We start from the raw sequence: 20,977 nt of genomic DNA on the forward strand, positions 1-20,977 counted from the left end.
TCGGTGGTATTCCCAGTGGGTTCATTGAAGAACAAGGAATTTTCATATCTAGGGACGTTACTGAACTGTTTGGTGCAAACTACTTACCTCTCTGGGCTAAAATAAGGCAAGATCTGGGCATTGGAGCAAGATGCAACCGTCCTGAATGGCTAGACTCAACTGTATAAAGAAGACAGTTTTCCAAAGTTCTTATTTTTGTTTCAAATGATCCCTAAGGTGGTACCGGATCTCTTTCTGGTGACCGTGAAAGGAGCATTGTTGCACTTTCTTCGGCAGGGAGCTCACCCTAGAATTGCTTACAACAAACTTGCCCTTCTGAGGGACAAAGTCAGAGTGGGGCTCCCTGATTTGGATCTATACTATAGGGTGGACCAGCTTCAGATACTGGCTGATCATATTGACCCACTTACAACAAACCAATGGGTAGGACTAGAGAATGCGGTCCTTGCACAAGTCATCTTAGGAGAGTGGTTTTGGGTGCCCCAGAATAAAATTTCGAGAAGGGTTTTGGATCACCCATTGCTGACCTTACTTTGGAACATCTGGAGATAGGGTAGACGTACGCACTAGCTCACGGCCATCCCCGCTTAGGTCAATGTGGGTCCCTCTTCTAAGAGATAGTATACACAAACCCCTTGGATTTCAAGAACGGTTTGAGGTGAGGCTTGAGCGGGCTGTTCAAATGTGGGAGCAGGGACATTTAATGTTTATCACATGCCTCAAGCAATGCGTATGAATTGGGAGATTCTTAGTATGTCATTACATACAATTGAAGAGGATGCGCCTGGACCCCAGATGGGGGGGAAACGTCTTAGAGAACTGACCCACTTTGAGAGGCTCCTCCTTTGCCAGGGGACACCAAGGGTAGGGTGTCAGGGATTTACAAGGAGCTCCTCTCGGCCAAACCACCAGAAGACACCAAAGCTAGGATTGGGTGGAGAAAAGACCTGAGATGAGACATTTCAGACTTCTTTCTGGCAGATATGTGCAGCAGGGTCTGTCAGGGGGGTGGATCGATGCAATATAGGTGCCTGTCAACTAAGCTCTTGCACAAGTGGCACCGCCCCCCCCCCCCACCCTCAAGTTGGAAAAGATGTTTCCCGGGGTGAAACTGGACTGTTGGAAATGTAATGTAACCACAGCACAGCTGAATTTTTGCACATGTGGTGGGAATGTGACATAATCCACGAATTCCGGTCTGATGTACTAGATGGGAAAAGGAGTTGGATGGGATTGAAATGGAATTCTCCCCCTTGTTGCTACTGTTGGGGGTTGATGGAGATGGGGAAGTGGAATTGCACTACAATCATATCTCCCACACCATGCTGATAGCAGCCAGGGACTGTGCGGCACAGCAGTGGAAAAGGGCCACAGCCCCCACAAAGAGAGAATGGCTCCAGAGGGTGCAAGATATCTACACAATGGACAGTCCCACACATATAATGGATGAATCCAGATGTAACATAGAAGAATGGTGGCTTCCATGCTTTGTGAAATACAGTGGAGTGGCTGGTCCAGGAATGCTAGACTCACCCTCAAGCCATAGTTCTAGCATTGTTCAATTGTAAATGAACTGCATTGTACCTAGTTTGGGGGTGGGAGGAGGGCAGCAACGGTGTTACGCGTGAGGAAAAATAAAGGGAAGAGGAAGGGTGGAAGTATTGAATTCAATGCTGTATGGTGTAATTGGTGATGTATATGTATTGCCCCATCCTCAAAATTCAATAAAAAAGTAAATTTGAAGTAAAAAATAATCCAAGTCTCTGAAAACAAAAAGACATTTTGCACTATTAAGCTTCCCTTCCTCGCCTAAAACCTACAGTTCATTACTTTCTATGTTAAAGATCATTGAAATAAACATACCCTCACAGACACACATCATTGTAGTAGCATTTCTGAAAGCGAAATTCGCCATTATAGCGTTCTCCCTCTAAACACATAATGTCCCACCTCCTGAATGGCTCTGTGCGTCCCCATAGACGGGGAATAATGGTGCCTGTAGTCTCCCTGCCAAGCATCATTGCGGCAGTATTTCTAAATAATAGAGTTCAATATTAACGCTTTCCTTCTATGGGCATCGTCGCCACCTCCTTACCAACTATATACGTACCCATTCTATGGAAAAATAAGGTTGATAGTGACGTGCACCATGTTGCATGTACCATTGATTAACCTATAAAGAATACATAGGGAATCATCCACATTTTATATTTTTTACGGGGAATATTACTTAGTTAAAGACAGTTTTAAATACTGACATATAAATTGATGTTATTTGCTACTAGTTAAGTCCTTAGAAATAACCATTCCTAAATAATTGGCATCCATATGCATTAACCGCTACAAAGCTATTACTAAACCCCAAAGACACCCTCTTATTACTTGTTAAAAGGGTAGTTAGCTAGAAGCACAAATATCTCACGTCTTCCAAACTATAAGTGCCTAAAGTACGCAGTCATACAGGAAATACTGGTCTTCCTCTAGGTAAAAGATTGATTATTTTTTCATACAAACTGCACACTAGATCCAAAAAACAATGAACCTGCATGCACATTTGGCACATTTGGTACAGTGCTGACCAACTAAATGTGCTCCTCTTTAACTTTTAATAAGCCAACGATCCCATTACACGTTTTTGTTCAAACCTGTCTTGTCACTTTCTAACCTGGAAATCATCATTTGTTCTGATTTTCACAGTGCTTTTTTGTTCTGTACAAGATTTGGTCCTTTTACAGCACAATCCAAGACTGGTGAAGACAATCAGTTTCCATGTTTTGTTAAAGCCCAATTTCCCATTGATCCCCTTCAGGATTTGTCCAAATGTTACACAATTTCCTCATGGGTATTGTCCTACTATATCTGGGAGCCCCTATGCTTTTGTAATTGCCTAACCACTGTATTTTGTACTTTCATTGTGTCTAATGATCAAGTCTCGAATGCTTGTGCTTTTTTTAAAGGCAAACTATGGTCATGGGGAATTGGATTGGCCCATATTTAGTATTGTCCAATTCTTCTCAATACAACATTTAATCTTATAAGATAAGGTTGTGTATGTCATCACACATACTATTTTATCATTCATCTCATTACTGTACCTTGTTCTAGGTTCTAATCGTGCTTGTCTATTGGTATTACCTGCTTTTTTCACTGTTCTTTTAAGCTTTCGTTCATTAGTATCCCGCAAGGGTCAATCAGTTTGCAACAAGCAATCTGATTGGCCCTCGCTAGGTCCTTACATGCTCGACAAGGCACCGGTCGCCACTGCGTCATTTTATGTTTCTGGCCGCCATGGAGTCCCTTCTTCTGTTCCATGGCGTCCATCTTCTTTGTTTTCTTTTTTTCTCTTTTTAAGGGCCGCAATGGAAAGGGAGAAGAGACCATCTTGCTTGTTTACTTTTTTAGATGGGCCCCATGGAAAGGGAGAAAGGTCTACATATCCTGTCCCATGGCAGAGATATTTTTTCTTTTCTTTTTTCAGTTGCAAAACATTTTAGCCAGGGTACTAATAGCAACAAGCCCCTCGCTGGAGGGCCTTACCGCTTCAGGTAATGCCCCGGGGCCTGCGTTAAGGCCCTCGCTTCACTCGAGTCTGTAACTTCTTGTCTGTATGTGTTCCTTTACTACTGTTGCACCTAAGTTGCCAGAATTGTCCCAACAAAGGTTCTCGGTTACATGTTTTGAGTGATGACTATAAATATGAAGAAATACATTCCTATACTTTGATTTGTGGTGTGGCTTAAAAGATAGATCACTTCTCTCATGATATATGGTTGTGCCAAGAAAATGTAAATGTTCATCACTAATAGAAGAGGTGAACTGCAAGTGACTATCTTGGTTGTTCAGCCATAATACAACATTTTCTTCTGATTTGTTATGACCTTCCCAGATGACTAATATGCCATCATCTATGTAGCATTTCCATAGTGGGTGTTGCTATGGTAGGGATTAGTATCACAATAGACAAGTTTTCCTTCAAAGTAATTCACCTAAAGATTTGCTACGCTAGGAGCTGCTGAGGCTCCCATCACTGTTCCTTCCATCTGATGATATAAACTATCTTGGAACTGGAAGAAATGGTTGGTAAGAACCATTTCTGTACACCAGTACACTACATATTTAGGAATGTAATAATTTTTAATATCTTGAGTAACAGTGGTTTTCACTACCTCTAGTGTGGCCTGTTGTGGAATTTTAGTGCACCATGAGATTATATGCACACCTATCTCTGTAAATGTTTTTCCATATCAAAGTTTTCTTTCTCCAATAAATTGATTTTAATAGGCCCTGTCCATAACATATGATTCCATCTTTGGAATATATTTCTTTAAAGAAGAAATCAGTATAGTGAGACAATGGTTGAAGAACTGAGGATACTCCTGAGACTATGGGCTGTTCTGGTTGTTTATTTTTCTGTTTAAGGATTTTCAAGGACACTGGAATGTTGGGCTGTGTTTGTTCATTATTCTTAGCCTCAATTGCCTTTGTTTGTATAATTTGTTGCAATTTCACTGTGATTTCCTCTTCAAGCTTTCGATAGGTTGCATTATTTGATAATAACCTTTTACATTCATCAATGTAATAATCTTTGTTAAGAATCACCATGGCTCCTCCTTTATCAAATAACAAAAAAAGGTGATTAAAGATACAGAGAAATTAGAAAAAAGGGAAAATGACAGTCGTTTTGTAATATCACCAATGCAGAAAATGTAGCGCTTACCGATTTGGCAAACAATGAGCATTTAATTATTCGTAAGTCTGATAAAGGTTGAGGAGGCATAGTGATTTTTAACAAAGAAGATTACATTGCTGGAAAGCAGAACTGCTCATACAAACAGAACCCATAATTGTATAAATTCCTATAAATGAGTACATGAAAAAAAAACAAATTTCTCTCACATGATTTGAATAATAAGTGTGATTTGGTATGGAAGTATTAATAATACATTTGGGCACCTTTTTTCTTTAGCTGTGACCATGAGGAATCACCTATGAATAAATATGGGAGTGAATCGAGATCATGTCAGGGTTGGTTGAACACTGACAAATACGGTTACATATTATGGGTGAAGCTGCAAGAGTTAAAATAGATTAGAAATGAAATGAGCAAAGAACAGCAACTCCGCAACTGGGCCAAGCCTTTTTCTAATCTCTAAGGCGACCCGATGCTTGTGCAAGGGAAATCCAATGGAGATGCCCTAATCCATCTAGTATGGAAAGTGCTAAGCAAAAGTATTCCGTGACACAAAGCGCCAGGGCCAAATCTCAAAACTGAAAGTATTAAGAACAAAAAACATATTGATATGAAGAAAAGTAATCAACATAATTATTGAAAGACAGCCAACACGTGTTTCAACCCACATGGGTCTTTTTCAAGGCTCAGTGTTATTTGTTGATCTCTTGTAAGATCGAATGAAAAATGAAATTGACTAAATTGATGTTCAGTTGTATCTATATTCCATTTAAGTCAGTTGCAAACATCTATTCTTAGTGATGAGTCAAAAATAATTAGAGGGAAGTCCTCAGGAGATCTGATAATACTTTCCGTGGATGGTAGTATTACTGATCAAAGAGGCTGGTTCTGTGTGTTTGTGATCCACCCTTTTTGGTGCAGAGAGTTTTTTAAGCCTAAGCTTTCTGGTAAACTTGAATAAATCTATTTGGAAATCGATCAAATTAGTATTGATGGATGGCAAAAAAGATAGGCCTTGGTTAAGGAGCGTCATTTCTGATTTTTTTAAAGATTAATGTGATAAATTAATTACTAAATTCGATGTCTGCGTTGTCTCTGGAGTTTCTGAAAACCTGCTCTGGTTAATTTTCTTTGTGTATATTTCTCAGATTCTCAGATCCTGTGTTGGTGTCTGTCTCCTCTTTTCCCTCTTCTAATTCCTTCCTTGTTGGGGTATCTTTTTCAAGTGGTTCTTGGAATTGAACATGCTTTGTATAGGTGTTCCAATTGCCTTTCTTGAATCTTTTTATTTGTTCTAAAAAAATAACTTTTCTGTGATTGTTGAGTAACTTTGGTCTTTTTCATCAGACTTTGATTGTATAGCAATACTAGTTTTTGACAAACTATACATATCAGAGCTAGCAAACAACGAATTAGGGATATTGTGACGTGATGGTGTGCGGGTACTATCATCATACTTAGGTTGGAAAGAGTGCACCCTATCTTCATGATAGTCCTTGTCATCTCTGAGCATTTTTCGTGACTTTGTAAAAATGAGATATATTTTTATTTTGTTGCCATATCTGTTCATTTTAGTGAAGGGTGCACTTAGTCTGATCCATAGAGTGAGACAATTGATCACCCAGAGGTGTTCAGAAATGATCTGGTTGACATTTTGGTAAAATATAGTGGGTTTTATATGAACAGGTCTTTAAGTAAATTAATAATAAAAAGGTTTTCTTATCTTTTACACAATTACAGAAAAAAGCATGTGTGCTACTTCTGTTGATTGCTTACCTGTTGGATGCTGGGAGGAACTACGAGGAGCATAAGGACCTGAAGGAGGTGGTGACTGCAGGGCTGGTTATTCCCTTTGAACCACCTGCGTCATTTATTTAAAACATCCCAGGACGCTGAAGCCGCGCATTGTGCTACTTCTGTTCATTGCTCACCTGCTGGATGCCATGAGAAACTACAAGGACCACAAGGACCTGATGGAGGTGGTGACTGCGCGGCTTCTTACTCCCGTTCAACCGCCTGTCTCATCTACTTAAAACATCCCAGGACACTTAAGCAGCACTCAGTAACACTTCAGCAGTGTGTGGGCCGCATGCGTAGCACGCAAAGCGCGTTGCCATCACGCTGTCATGCAGCAGTCTGACACCCGACTTTGACTCAGAACCCTTTGAAACTGCACCTTTGGTGTACCCAACAATGAGCTCCAATGGTGTTGCTCCAATGGAAGGACGTCAAGATGGTATAGCTGTGACAGTGAGTTCTGCTAAAGCTTTTTCCTCTTTTACTTTGAAGCATGATTTAAAGGACACTACACACTCTTCAGCTCCACTGTGTAAACTGTCTGCCAAAACTAAGGCCTTATCTAAACATAGCAAAATCACCAACTTTTTCACGTTACCTACTGCTGTGTCAATGAGCTTTTCGCTCCAAGAGCAACCCAGCTCTTCTATTGCTTGCTTGGATTACAAATGTAATGAAGGAATTATATCAGCATTAATCACAGGAAATGACCCTATTGGTTCAAATATAGATTCGGAAGGTAAGGTGGGAAGTCCAACTATAACTCTTGAGGTGGACCTGCTGGCTAAACATACTGTTAATGGCCAAATTGGGGGTAGCAATCAATCATGTCAGCCTAATAAGGTCCTTAAAACAGGTAACTCAAGCAAACAAGATGAAATACATTTCACCTCGGATGACTTGCTTGACAACAGTTCGCTGTGTACCCCGCAGCTTCCTCTGATGAATTCCACGGTTATGAACTCTGTCCAGGAGGTCTCTGGAAATGATCTTAACATCAGTGCAATGGAAGCTAACTTAATTGTTAATACTGAAGCTAATACTCATGAAACAAGACCCACTGAAGGAGAAAATGACCGGTTGAATGATGTTAGTTTATTCAATGGCAATTCTTCTACGTCCATCACAAGACTACAGGCAGTAGATTGCCCTTTGTCTGCTTTGGTTAAACTTTGAGGAGATCTGTAATACCGCTCTTGAGCATTCTAACACCTTGAAGCTAATTTTCGATAATATCGGCATCAAACCCAAATATTCTATTATTAATGTCATTCAAATTCAACCATTGAGGTGCATACTGACCCATTGGTCACAAATGGGAGTGAAGCACTACTGCATCATTACATCCCCATGCCTGATCGCCTGATTCTGCAGCCAACAAGACTTCATGTACATGTGCTGCACATAAGGATATTCGCTCATTCTTCCAAAATGGGGATGAGAAGAAGAAGTGCAGTGCTGACTTTGTGACGTTTTCTGCAAAAGCACACACGTCATTGGACCTTCCTAGACCCCTGTAAGGTCTAGAGTCCCTGCTTCATATGCCTGAAGCTGAAGAAGGGAACATCATTAAAGTGTCCTGTGTTGCTACTCAAACATTCAGCAAACTATATATTGAGGCCTAAAGTGAACTGCTTATAGGGAGGTCATCTTCTAATCGACAATATGTTATTGAGAATACTCCACTTAATGACATCCTACCCTTCCTACTAAACCCCTCTAATTCCCCTTTGTCAACTACTAAGCTTCCCAGACGGGCAATTTACATACAAAGCTTTTTTTGGTCTACCTCTCAATGCTACTTAAATCAGTCTGCTGTATTACATCTTTTCATATCTATTCGTTTCTTACGCTTAATTAACTCAGTGGATATCAGTATTGTGGAACAGCTCCAAGACACCGAACAGGCGACTTCTATTACACACTTTACATCTGATACTATCCTGACATTTGTCACGAGCCCTGTAAACAGTATTAGAATCCTAGGATATGATTTCCCTTTGCTGAACCTTGATGCCATTATACAATGAGCTTTTGACAATTAAACTAAGTAATAATGGTAAACGACTTGCATTGAAAATCATCACTTTACCTATAAGGGTCATACATATCTTGATGATTGGAATTGTCTACCATTGATGCTACAACCCCAAACAGCACCAGGACTCTACCACTTCATTTTCTATTGTTTCCTAGAATAGCCAGGGCCACTCACATTGCAAGCAGGGGGAGTGACTGAAAGACTTATTAACACATGCTATAGTTCGACACAAGAAACATGGGCGGTAAATGAACTTACATTTGGAGGTCGTAATACTATCTAGAAACTGGGTTGTAAAGATAATAGGGGGAGACCCAAGGGCAGACTAACTCTAAGTGTTAAAAATTGTTCTCATATACCTTGGCTCTCTAGTGATATCATTGCGGATATTATTCAGGGAAGCTGGTTTGATCCTTTTAGGGAATCACTAGTCATATATGTCTATGATCTCCTAGAATCGCAACAAGATGTGGCCCTTAAATAGCTTGTTATGAATCAGGGGGCACCGGCCCTTCATGGGACATCTCACTTACCCGTGTTAAATCCCGGAAACGTCCTGCCAGAAAGGACACTTTTTATTTTCATAAAATGCAGCGCTTTGCAGCCCCTTTCCATAAGCGCTGGAAGTTACTGCAGCGTGGGTAGCTTCGCGGTGGAACTACATTTCCCATCATACTTGAGTCAACATTCTGCTCCTTCCAATGGGAAGCCTTGAGCCTCGTTTTGGTTAATATTTCAGGCTCTGAAGGATGTGGATAGTTGCTTCTTATTGAAGTTATGGATTTTGCTCCTGAAGCTCCGTCTTCTTTCATCTACAGATCCTCGTTTCCCTTGTTACCATCTCTCTTTCCCGAGTACCGTAGTTCCTTCTTCCTCCCTACTCCCGTGTTGTTCCAGTTACCTCCGCCCGACCTAAGGATTGATTTGCTGTGTACCGGACCTCCCGCCTGCTTACGGACATCCCTTCATGATCCTGATTTGGCCTGGTTCCTTCTCTTGGGTATCAGGACTTTTTGGCTTGCTCACGGACTTCCTTTCAGTTCTGATATTTGTCTTGGATTCAATCGCCAGTGTACCAGACCCGGACTTCCTCTTCACGGACTCGCCTTTGCTGTCGTCCTCTACACCAGCTTCAAGAAACACTGCAAGTATATTTTTACTTACCTGGACATACCTGCTGTAGTTCTCTACTTACCATATACACCATCCCGTGTTTGATAAATTGCTAATACAAAAGTTGTGACATGCACCATCCCGGCTCTAGAACATTCTGCGTGCCGTCTGGAAAATAGCACCTATACTAACCACCCTGTTTGTTGTTTTGTACCATTCGTTTTTTGGGACTTCATTTCTTTTGTGCCTAAACTTACCATCCTAACACAGTAAGAACTGTGACCCTCATTCTAGAGTATTATTCTTCTCCATATCTGTCCTGTCTATAGGAGTAATGTTTAGCCCATTGTTTGCTTCTCTCCAGGGTCAGGTTGTCTAGAAGAGGATTAGCTCCTAGTTAGCTCAGGTATATAGTACTGCAAAAAACAGTGTTTTCGCTGTAATCATTATCTATTATTAAAACACTCTTGTTTTCTTTACAGCTGGTGGTCATAGCGGTGTGTGTTCCTGCTCTTTTGAGTGATCGGTCTCCTTGACAGTCTGTTCCTAACAGTCTGGGGGCATATTGCTAAAAAGAGTTATATTCCCTCAACAGAGAGGAGGCCCTGGTTTAGGTCTAACTAGGGCTCTGTAATCAAGTCCAACCAGATCACTGCAGTATCACCAAGAATCTCACCTGGTGAGTGACAGAATAAGAAGCCATGGAGGGTACATACCCATTGACCGCCCTGTCACAGTTAGTAGTGGATCTCCGGGCTGACATGCTCGCTGCTAATACAGCATTGCATCAAAGAGTGGAGGCTCTGCATGATATGGCAGGTGCCCACTCTTCGGAATCAGGCTCTTCCGGTGCTATTGCCTCTGGTTTTGGTTCTTCATTTCCAGGACGTGATCCATCTCAGGTCATTATGGCCACCCAATTTCCATTGGCAACACCCGAACGCTTTTCCGGTGACCCGAAGCAATATCGGACGTTCATTAATCAATGTAAATTGCATTTCTTATGTCGTCCTTCCGTTTTTCCTAACTCTACTACAAAAGCAGCATTTGTACTCTCTCTCTTAGGGGGCACAGCATCTGCATGGGCAAACCCACTACTTGAGTCCAACAGTCATATGCTTTATGGCTGCGATGCACTCATTACCGCAATTAATAGAGTTTTTGACACTCGCTATAAGACACAAGCAACAGACCTAGAATTCTTAAATCTTAGGCAAGGTAGTTCTTCTTTATTCGTATATCTAACCCGATTTAATCAACTTGCAGCTGAGACCGATTGGCCAGAGGAAAAGAAGTCGGCAGTCTTTTACAAAGGACTATCCGATGAACTTAAAGATACTTTGGCTACTGTTCCGGTAGTGCCTACAGCTTTCAGTGAGCTCCTAGACCTCGTCCTTCAAATCGACGCCCGTAGGGCAGAACGCAAGGGTGAGGAAAGGCAGGTCCAGCCCATTTTGACCGCTGTGGAGATGAGTTCCTCGTCCACTCCTGAACCTATGCAAATTGGTGTGATCAGAGGTCCTTTGACGCCTGCTCAGAGAGAACATCGAAGGAAGAACAACCTTTGTATGTATTGTGGTTCTGCTGAGCATGTTCTCAAAGATTGCACAAAGAAACCCCTCAGAAAGTCGGGAAATGTGCGAACCCGGCAATAGACGGAATCCTTACGCCGGGGATATCATCTTTGGGTTCCTCAAATGGGGGGGTGCCTCCTGCCACACCTGTTCATATCCCTGTGGTCTTTTCCCCGTTGCCTGATCAGAATTTTTCAGCCTTGGATATCTGTCATGACCACTGCTTGCAAGGAGTCAGGACCAACCCAACACCCTTGGAAGCAGGCTCATAACATATACCATCGGCGCCAGCCAGTCCCAATGGGGACCTTTTGGACCCTGTCCTGGCACCGGTGGTGCCAGGCTCATAAAATGGACCAGTCCCGGCACAGGAAGCGCCGGGCTCATAACAAGTGTGAAAGTGCTTGGGTGGACCTACTTGCAGCAGACCATGCTGCTTACTTACCAGCAGAATGATGTTTCATTCTCTTCTGGCAGGGACTACTTTTTCTTCTGGGTGGGGCAGGCACCACTCCCTGGATCATTGATGCTGGAATCCTTCTGGAAGCAGGAACTCTTTTTTCCTGGGCGAGGCTGAGGAAGGAGACACCTAAGCACTCCTGTGGGCTATTTAAACCACACCCGATTGGTGCAACGTGCTTCGCGTTATTCTGCATCTGCAGCAAGACGCTCACCGTGTCAGCTCCAGGGAATCTTCAGCCCCGGATCCTGTGAATAAGAAAATTACCTGCTGGAACCAATCTGCAGTCTTCAGCAACTCCTGCAAAAACAAAAGGCACAGGTTAGGCAAAAGCAAGGTTGGCGCTTCAACTTACCCGATCCATCGGCAGCATCCAAGGCGTTTTTTCTGCTTTTCTCGTCCGGCATCGGGCCTGCAAAGACAAAGAACATTGGTTACTAACGCTTAGTTGCAAAACGACTTACCTGCATTACGCTCGCCTCAACTCTGCTCGCGCCGCATTCCATCACCTGTAAAGACAAAAAGAGACATTAAGGTGCATTCTACAACCCTAGAGCAGCCTTTCTTCTTACGTGCCATCCTATTCTCCATCTTCTTGCTTTATTCCTTGCCACGAACCGGGAGGGCATCTTCTTTGGCATCGGCAGCAACTGAAAAGGAAAAAGACATAGACATTATAAGAGAGCAATCTAAAAAGAACTTTAATACTTACAAGTCACGCTCGTGCAGCAAACGGCGGCATCGCTCTCAAATCACCCTCTGCAATCAAGAGGCTGAACTCGAATCCAGTGAAGTAACTGGACCCAGCGCCCCTGCACAAGACGCAGGATGGAGAGCCCGGCATTCACCTATTTAAGGTGAGCGCGACTACAACCCAGTACCACGGGGAGAGAGGGAGAGAGGGGCTTGGAACTTCTCCCAGCCTTCCAGCCACTAATACCTAGATTTTCTACTTGCAGACACCTCACCCTTCGGGTCAAATTTTCAGTGAAGAAGGGGCCTAATCTGGGAGCCAAACGAATCCTACGCCTAACGCTGAAGACGGTTTCACCGCCCAGTCAAGACCCGTGCCTCCGAGGGAATCAGGTGAGCGTTACAGAACGCGAAGCCTTACCACATATTTCCCGCCCAGGCGCAATGGAAACTTCAGACACAGACCAATTGGCCCAGTTACTTGGGGAGTTGAGGGCAGAAGTACACGCAGCACGCCAGGAAACGAATGCCTTAAGGAGGGAGTTAGTGGTCTCTAAGGAACGAACAGACGACTTGGCTAGACAATTGCTGCAAGCCCAAGCGGGACAAACTCCTCTGCCTACTCCTAGTGGGGGTCATGCTTCAACGACTTCTACCAATCCGGTGCACATTAACCTACCAGGAAATGTACCTTTGGCTCCGCCCGAGCGCTTTTCAGGTGATCCGAAAAGATTTGCTGTGTTCATCAATCAGTGTCGCTTGCATTTTTTATGCAGACCAGCCGCTTTCCCAACGGACCAGGCTAAGGTGGCCTTCGTGCTCTCATATCTTAGTGGCAGCGCCGCAGATTGGTCTATTCCTTTAGTGACTCGAGATGACCCTGTTCTTCATAACTTCCAGGATTTCCAAGCTAGTATGGAAAAATTGTTTGCAAGACACTCGCAGGGACAGGCCCTGGACAATGAACTTCTTTCACTACGACAGGGCAATCAAGATCTTCTGGCCTACATTGCATCGTTCAACAGATTAGTGGTTGAAACCGGATGGCCTGAGGACAAGAGAATCACCCTTTTCTACAGAGGCCTGCGTGGAGAACTTAAAGACGTTCTGGCTCAGGTGGTGAATCCTCCACAAGACTGTTCCGAATACATCGACCTGGTGGTTCAATTGGATCATAGAATACAGAATCGGAAGGCCGATCGTTCCAGATTTGAAACTCAAGTTTTTTCTAGACCACAGAGTTCAGCTAAAGGAAATGATACCGTGGAACCCATGCAGATTGGGGTTGTGAAAGGACCTCTAACCCAAAAGGAAAGGGAAAGAAGAAGGCAATTGCAATTGTGCCTTTATTGCGGAAACTCTGGACACATTCTTCGAGATTGCCCAGTGAAACCAAGGAAGAAGATAGTAGGAGCTTCTGATAAAGGTGCCGAAGGTTCTGAGTCGGAAAACGACCTCGCCCGACAAGTGTAGAGGTCCGCTTGCCGAGCGTTAAAACCAGTTCTTTGACCTCGCATTTCATCATGCCCATGGTCCTCGTGAGTCCAGAACAACCTAATCGTATGCATGCCCTTAAAGCATACATTGATAGTGGCGCAATCGGCAATTACGTGGACTGTGAATTGGCCGCCAGGATGAATCTATCTCTTTGTCCTAAGACGGTGAAAGACGTCATCACCACCGTGGATGGTACGGAAATAGCTTCCGGACCAGTAACTCACACCACCATGGAAGTGACATTGATAAACCAAGATGGACATCAAGAGAAGATCGTGTTTGACGTGATCAAGGCTCCGCAGTTTCAAGTTATCCTGGGAATCCCTTGGTTGGAGAAGCACAATCCTCAAATTGATTGGCGAGCAAGGACAATCCGGTTTCCAGAATGCGCTCCTACCTGTTATCCTCAGCCCCTTACTAAGCTGGCAGCAACTACTTTTGAGAATCCTCAACTGCCTCCAGAATACCGGGAATTTCAAGATGTCTTTCAGAAAGATCAAGCTAATTCTCTGCCTCCTCACAGATCCTACGACTGCCAGATAGACTTGATTCCGGGATCCACTCCTCCGTGCAGTCGAATTTATGCCCTCACAGAACCTGAAAATCTTCACCTGAGGCAGTATTTGGACCAGTACCTGGCTAATGGATTTATCCGTCCTTCGAAGTCCCCAGCCTCCTCAGCTCTGTTCTTCGTTCCAAAAAAAGAGGGAGACCTAAGAACATGTATAGATTATCGTGCCCTAAACCAGATTACGATTAAGAACAGGTATCCGTTACCATTGATCCCTGAACTTCTTGACCAAGTTAAAAGTGCCTGTATCTACACAAAGCTGGACCTCAGAGGAGCTTACCATTTGGTGCGAATAAAAGAGGGCGATGAATGGAAGACGGCCCTTCGTACTTAATATGGACTGTTCGAGTACCAAGTAATGCCCTTTGGATTATGCAACGCACCGGCTGCCTTTCAGTATTTTATGAATGACGTCCTCAGAGAGCTCATTGACGTGTGTGTAGTTGTCTATATAGATGACATTCTGGTCTACTCGTCCTCTGAGGCGGAACATCGAAAACATGTCACAGCAGTACTGGAGAGGCTCCGTAAACACAGACTTTTTGCAAAGCTGGAGAAATGCGTTTTTCATGTCACTGAGGTCGAATTTTTAGGATTTATTTTGTCACCTAATGGAGTCCACATGGACTCAAGGAAAGTGGACGCTATCATTAAGTGGCCCTCACCAACGTCTGTGAAAGGTGTTCAAAGCATGTTGGGCTTCGCCAACTTTTATCGTAGGTTCATTCCAGATTTCTCTCGAGTAGTCCAACCCCTTACAGCCCTCCTTAGAAAAAATAAACGTTTCAAGTGGTCGACAGAGGCTGAACAAGCTTTTCAAGAACTAAAAACAAAATTCACCTCGGCTCCGGTTTTAAAACATCCTCGTCCGGAACTCCCCTATATCGTTGAGACCGATGCTTCCAGTCTCGCAATGGGAGCAGTGCTTTCGCAAAGAGACCCAGAGACAAACCAGTTACACCCAGTGGCATTTTGGTCCCGCAAATTTTCGGCTCCCGAAATCAACTATACCATTACAGATAAGGAACTTTTGGCTATTAAGTCCGCCTTTAAAGCCTGGCGGCATTATCTCCTGGGAGCCCGACACACAGTCACCGTCATTACGGATCATGGTAATTTACAGTACCATAAATCAGCCAAAGCTCAATCCTCTAGACAACTTCGCTGGGCACTATTTTTCGCCGAATTCGACTTTGTGATAACTTACCGACCTGGCAACAAGAATGGTAAAGCTGATGCCCTCTCCCGAATTGGAGTAGATGAACTCACGACCAATCCTGAACCCGTGCCCATAATTCCGGAACAGAGAATCCTGGGTTTGGTTAATGCACAATCCATTGAAGACATTGAAGTTACAGTTAAAAAACTTCTGACTCCAGCAGAGGTGCAAGACTGGCAACTCAAGGGAAAAGACTTCACTACGGATAAGAACTTACTATACTTTCGAGGAAGGTTATATCTACCTGGTACCGATTTACAAAAAAAGGTGATCTCATGTTACCATGACTCCTTAATGGAAGGACATCCAGGTATTGCCAAAACGTCAGAAAAGATAAAAAGGCATTTTTGGTGGCCGTCTTGGAGAAAGGACATTAAGGATTTCATAAATTCCTGTGGTGTGTGCGCCCAAAGCAAAAGCCAGAAGGAGAAACCAGCAGACCTCTTACAACCCCTAGACATTCCTCCACACCCGTGGCATACTCTCTCCATGGACTTCATCACGGATTTACCACCATGCTCCGGATTTAATACAATTTTAGTAATTGTAGACCTATTCTCGAAAATGGCTCATTTTATCCCATTAAAAGGGTTACCCACAGCTTCAATTCTGGCCCGAGAGTTCCTCGAAAACATCGTTCGGTTGCACGGCTTTCCTTCAGTTTTAATCTCAGACAGAGGAAGTCAATTTATTTCCCACTTCTGGCGGAGTTGTTGTCGCCTAGCCCAAATTGATGTAAGACTTTCAACCAGCCATCATCCCCAGACCGACGGGCAGACCGAGAGGACCAACCAAACCCTGGAACAATATTTGCGCTGCATGTTACAACAATCGGAGAGTACTTGGAAAGACATTCTCTGGATTGCGGAGTACGCTTATAATAATTCAGTCCATGCTGGAACCGGAAAGACTCCTTTTTTTCTTTTATATGGAATCCACCCCCGCACCTCAAATCTTGATCCACCTCAGACTCTTGGGACCCCAGCTGTAGATCATCTGCATTCTACAATCACTCAAGCCTTTAAAGAGGCCACATCTCACCTTAAGCGAGCCAAGGAACAATACAAGAAGTGTGCAGACCTACGTCGAAAGGAGGCCCCTCAATATCTTGTGGGAGATCAAGTCTGGCTATCAACCAAACATTTACCTCTCAAAGGACCGCGTACTTTCAATCCATGATACCTGGGACCTTACCCAATCACTGCCATAATAAATCCAGTGGCAGTTAAATTGGGTCTACCTGCCCATATGAAAATACATCCAGTTTTTCACGTTTCTCTACTGAAGCCCATGCAACCTGGAACCCGTTTGACGAAATCTCCAGACCCTATTCTTGTGGACGGAGAACTGGAATTCGAAATACAAGACATCCTAGACTCCAAGATTTCCAAATCAAAACTATACTATCTGATTGACTGGAAAGGTTATGGCCCTCAGGAAAGATCTTGGGAACCGTCGGAACATGTTCATGCACCCCGTCTGGTTAAGAAGTTTCATCGAACTTTTCCTGATAAACCGAAACCCCCGGGGGAAGACGAATTTGGGAGGGGCCGTGAGGGGGGGTGCTGTCATGACCACTGCTTCCAAGGAGTCAGGACCAACCCAACACCCTTGGAAGCAGGCTCATAACATATACCATCGGCGCCAGCCAGTCCCAATGGGGACCTTTTGGACCCTGTCCTGGCACCGGTGGTGCCAGGCTCATAAAATGGACCAGTCCCGGCACAGGAAGCGCCGGGCTCATAACAAGTGTGAAAGTGCTTGGGTGGACCTACTTGCAGCAGACCATGCTGCTTACTTACCAGCAGAATGATGTTTCATTCTCTTCTGGCAGGGACTACTTTTTCTTCTGGGTGGGGCAGGCACCACTCCCTGGATCATTGATGCTGGAATCCTTCTGGAAGCAGGAACTCTTTTTTCCTGGGCGAGGCTGAGGAAGGAGACACCTAAGCACTCCTGTGGGCTATTTAAACCACACCCGATTGGTGCAACGTGCTTCGCGTTATTCTGCATCTGCAGCAGGACGCTCACCGTGTCAGCTCCAGGGAATCTTCAGCCCCGGATCCTGTGAATAAGAAAATTACCTGCTGGAACCAATCTGCAGTCTTCAGCAACTCCTGCAAAAACAAAAGGCACAGGTTAGGCAAAAGCAAGGTTGGCGCTTCAACTTACCCGATCCATCGGCAGCATCCAAGGCGTTTTTTCTGCTTTTCTCGTCCGGCATCGGGCCTGCAAAGACAAAGAACATTGGTTACTAACGCTTAGTTGCAAAACGACTTACCTGCATTACGCTCACCTCAACTCTGCTCGCGCCGCATTCCATCGCCTGTAAAGACAAAAAGAGACATTAAGGTGCATTCTACAGCCCTAGAGCAGCCTTTCTTCTTACGTGCCATCCTATTCTCCATCTTCTTGCTTTATTCCTTGCCACGAACCGGGAGGGCATCTTCTTTGGCATCGGCAGCAACTGAAAAGGAAAAAGACATAGACATTATAAGAGAGCAATCTAAAAAGAACTTTAATACTTACAAGTCACGCTCGTGCAGCAAACGGCGGCATCGCTCTCAAATCACCCTCTGCAATCAAGAGGCTGAACTCGAATCCAGTGAAGTAACTGGAACCAGCGCCCCTGCACAAGACGCAGGATGGAGAGCCCGGCATTCACCTATTTAAGGTGAGCGCGACTACAACCCAGTACCACGGGGAGAGAGGGAGAGAGGGGCTTGGAACTTCTCCCAGCCTTCCAGCCACTAATACCTAGATTTTCTACTTGCAGACACCTCACCCTTCGGGTCAAATTTTCAGTGAAGAAGGGGCCTAATCTGGGAGCCAAACGAATCCTACGCCTAACGCTGAAGACGGTTTCACCGCCCAGTCAAGACCCGCGCCTCCGAGGGAATCAGGTGAGCGTTACAATATCATTGATTCTGGGGCTACCGGTAATTACATGGATTACGACTACGCCATGGGTAATGCAGTGCTGATACTTTCTGAGGAACGACCGGAGGCTGTCCATGTGGTGGACAGAACTACTTTAGTTACTGGTCCGGTTAACCAGTTACTCACTTATTTGCATGCAAACCAAGGAAGGCCACACTGAATCACTGTCTTTTGATCTGATCAAGGCACCCCAATTCAAGGTTATTCTTGGTATACCTTGGTTGCAACAGCACAACCCGACCATCGATTGGGCTACTCGAACCGTGCAATTGCCATCACAGGTGTGTAATGAGACCTGCTTCAGTCACACAATGATATCCTCTGGTTCATTGTCTCAGGCCATGGTGGCTTCTCTGGCTTTTATTGGGGCTGTCACATCACTTCCTATGCTGGGCATCTCAGAGGTATACTCACCTTATTTTGATGTGTTTGACAAGAAAGCCGCTGAGCATTTGCCTCCTCACAGGCCTTATGACTGTCCAATAGATTTGGTTGCTGGGGCCAAGATTCCATCTGGTAGGGTGTACTCTTTGACGGTTCCTGAGGATAAGGTTTTGAAGGAATATATTGAAAAGGCCTTGGCCATGGGTTTCATCCGACCTTCCAAATATCCTGCCGCCTCCCCCCTCTTCTTCGTTCCTAAGAAAGAAGGGGAGTTCCATCCCTGCATTGATTATAGAGCCCTGAACGCGGTAACTGTCAAAAATCAATATCCCCTCCTGCTCATTTCTGTTCTTCTTGACCAATTAGGGTTGCCTGTCATATTTACTAAACTTAACCTGCGTGGGGCCTATAATCTGGTAAGCATGAGGGAGGGGGTTGAATGGAAGACTGCCTTTAAGATGCGGTATGGGTTGTTTGAGTACTTGGTAATGCCCTTTGGGCTCTGTAACGCCCCGGCCATATTTCAGGCCTTCCTGAATGATATTTTCCATGATTTCTTGGACAGGTTCATGGTGTTATATCTTGACAACATTCTCATATACTCCGCTGACGTGGAATCCCACACCAAGCATGTCTGCCTTGTCCTGCAGAGGCTTAGGGACAACCATCTGTTTGTTAAAGCTAAGAAGTGCATTTTCCATTCCACACAGGTTGAGTCCTTGGGCTATGATCTCACTGACCATGGCATACGAATGAGTCAGTCAAAAGTCAAGGCGGTTCTTCAGTGGCCTATCCCTGGGTCTATCAAGACGCTTCAGTCTTTCCTAGGTTTCTTCAATTTTTATAGGTGCTTTATTCACTATTTCTCAGCAATTGTGGCCCTACTTACGGCTTTGACCAGTTCCAAGCGGTCCTTTCAATCAATGCAATACGGAAGCTCAGGTGGCTTTTGACACCTTAAAGGCCGCCTTTTCTTCAGCGCCAGTCCTTCAACACCCTGATCCGCTGTTGCCATACCTGGTTGAGGCTGACGCTTCTGGTTTGGCCGTCGGTGCGGTGCTCTCCCAGCGATGTCCCGACTCGGGGGAGATCCATCCTGTGGCCTTCTTTTCCCAGAAGCTTACGCCTCATGAGATAAATTATCCCATTACTGAAAGGGAATTGCTCGCCATCAAAGAGGCTTTCTCCGAGTGGCGACATCATCTCCTGGGGGCGCGCCATTTGGTCACTGCGTATTCAGACCATTGCAGCCTCATGGAGTTTAAGTCCATGAAATGTCTCACAGCTCGCCAGGCCCGTTGGCATCTTTTCTTTTCCCAATTCAATTTTCAGATCACCTATCGACCTGCATGCCTTAACACTTGTGCTGAGGCCCTGTCTCGCTTGCCTCAAGATCCTCACCCTGCTTCTGTGAAGCCTGCCTTATTGTTGCCTTGTAGAGTGGTATGCGGTTGCACTCCGCGGCCTGCCTTACGGTCCATCATCACACAATGGGTTTCCACTCACCCTGAGGAATGTGCATCGCTTCAGTTGGATGTGGTGCAGGGCCTGCCTTACATTCAGGGGCGTGTATCTATACCTCCGGGGGAGGCTGGCTAGCATGCTTTGGCCATTGCCCATGATTCGTTACTGGCGGCTCACCCCGGCCAACAGAAGACACTGGAATCACTTTGTCGTTGGGCCTGGTGGCCTTCAATGGCCGGCGATGTCCTTGATTATCTGGCCTCTTGCTCGGTTTGTGCCCAATGCAAGCCTTCCCGCTCCAAACCGGGCGGCTTGTTACAGCCACTACCTGTTCCTCATAAACCATGGTACATGTTATCTATGGACTTTATTATCGACCTTCCCCGGTTGGTGGCTTTGACACTATTCTGGTCGTAGTTGACTATTTCACTAAAATGGCGATATTTGTGCCCTGTGTGGGTCTGCCTTCAGAGTCTACATTAGCGGATCTCTTTTTGCACAAAATATTCCGCTTCTTTGGACTTCCAGCTATCA

This window comes from Ambystoma mexicanum, chromosome 5q (genome assembly GCF_040938575.1).
Source record: "Ambystoma mexicanum isolate Mex_15411 chromosome 5q, UKY_AmexF1_1, whole genome shotgun sequence".
Classification (NCBI taxonomy): domain Eukaryota; kingdom Metazoa; phylum Chordata; class Amphibia; order Caudata; family Ambystomatidae; genus Ambystoma; species Ambystoma mexicanum.